We start from the raw sequence: 2,125 nt of genomic DNA on the forward strand, positions 1-2,125 counted from the left end.
TAATAGAAAAGTCCGAACAGTTGCAGTTCAAACCAAAACCAGTCACGAGGCGTCTCCCACTAATGGTAGCAAAAGAAGTAGTAGGTTATCAAGCGCGTGAAGAATGTATGAGTTGTGTGATGGACTCCAACCCTCAGTTAAAGATCTCATAGTGAAAAGAGAAACCTTCAAGTTTATCAGTGTTGTGGAAAGAGGAACGAGGAAAAATATAATTATTGAAGTCAGCCCAGTATTACGGAAGGAAATCATTTAAAATCGTGGACTTAAATTTGGCTTTATGATGTTACGTAATCATGGTACATGGGTAACCATGTTTACGAGGACTGTCCAAAACCTTTTACAAGTCCCCCAGTGTGTCGGTCATGTAATAAAAGAAAATTTCAATGTGAACCACATCCATCCTATGAACTTCAAAAATGCTCAATTGTTCGCGAGATCACAGACCATCTCAAGAAAAACTTTCAGTATAGTTGAATACACAAAATGAATTACGTAGTGCAAACAAATTAACATTTTATTCAGATTCACCTTCAGTATTCTTATAGCGCACTAGTTCAGGTTCAGAAGAAACCTTTGCGACTTAAAACTTGATGTGGTATTATTACAAGAACCGTACGTCAACAAGTTCTGAAAAATATCATATGTACCAAGTGATTATGCAGTATTTTCAAAGTTTGATTTTAACACTGAAAGTCTAATGTGGCTAAATGGTGTATCTTCAAATCATAAAGGAAAAGAATTAGAGGATTTTGTAACTTGTAAACACCTTGTTGTTATTAATGATCCTGATTCACCCATATATGATCATCATTATTCTAGCCCAGATGTGACAGTTGTTAGTATACAACTTTTGAAATATATTCAAATATAGGGAGTCCTACAAGACCCTCCTTTACTGTCAGACCATTTGCATATAAGTTTTGATCTTAGCTTTAATAATGAGATTAGAGAGAAAAATATGAACCAGCGATATAACTTTAAGAAGATGAATTAGGACATATTTAGTGCTGTTCTACTGAGCCGTATTGATGAAGGTTTTTCTAAGTAACACTGGGTTTACTTAAAAAATAAATTATACATCATCGATTCCCTGAAGCAAGCTTGTGCGGGAGAGAACACTCCTAATGAAAAAAAAAATCATAATTAGAGCTCAACTTACCGGACCCAAAAACCACCGAACCTCTAAACAGTACCCAACAAAATTATAATAATTAAAATCACAATCATATTCAGCTGCAACTAAACCCTCCTCAAAAACTTAACTTAACTGGCCCAGAATAATCCGTCCAAAATATGCACATCAAAATAATGGTTCTTTTACGAAACAATTTAGAAAATTCCTGCAAGCCCCCAATATTCCTCAAATCCTCAGGCAAACTCTCCCAAACTAACGGAACAACATGTCGAATTGAAAACATAGACCTAGACGTGACCATAGCTGGTCTTCGCACCAACTGACAAGATCGTGTCAAACGATCGTGCATAGTAGACACAAGACTAAACATTCCTGAAAAACATGATGGTAACTCCAAAGCTAAATATTTAAACATAAACATGTTTCGTCTCGCCGATACAGATAGGTCAATCTTATTACCATACAAAACTCTAATTGCCATATTCTGCGTTACATGGAGCGGATAGAGGTAAGTTACAAATGTTTTTGACCAAACCATACAACAGTAAATGAGATATGGGTGAATCATAGAAAAATAAGACATTCTCAGGATTTCGCACGGAAAAAGATACCTAAGTTTAGAATAATATCAATATTACGAGATAACTTGCTGCTAACAGATGCAATATGGTCTTTAAAACTAAGGCTTTCATCAATAATAACACTTAGGTATCTAGTAGTAGTAGATCTTAAAATAGTATGGTGTCCTGCTTCTATCCTATTAATCCATGGATAATGTCCAGTAATTCTACCATAGTAATATGGTTTTTGCATGTAATATGGCTTCAGAAGTCATTTAACAACTTTTCTTTTTGCAACCAATTGTTTTCTCATCGGTTTCCCCTGTGGCCTTATCTTGTAACCTACCCTTTTCTCGTCGGTTTTCTCATGAGTCTGGACGACCATTAGTAATGTTCGTCAGAACATTGGTGATTGGATTCAGTCAATGAA

Source organism: Artemia sp. Qi Xiang Cuo, chromosome 12 (genome assembly GCF_049724085.1).
Source record: "Artemia sp. Qi Xiang Cuo chromosome 12, ASM4972408v1, whole genome shotgun sequence".
In the NCBI taxonomy this organism is placed as follows: Eukaryota; Metazoa; Arthropoda; class Branchiopoda; order Anostraca; family Artemiidae; genus Artemia; species Artemia sp. Qi Xiang Cuo.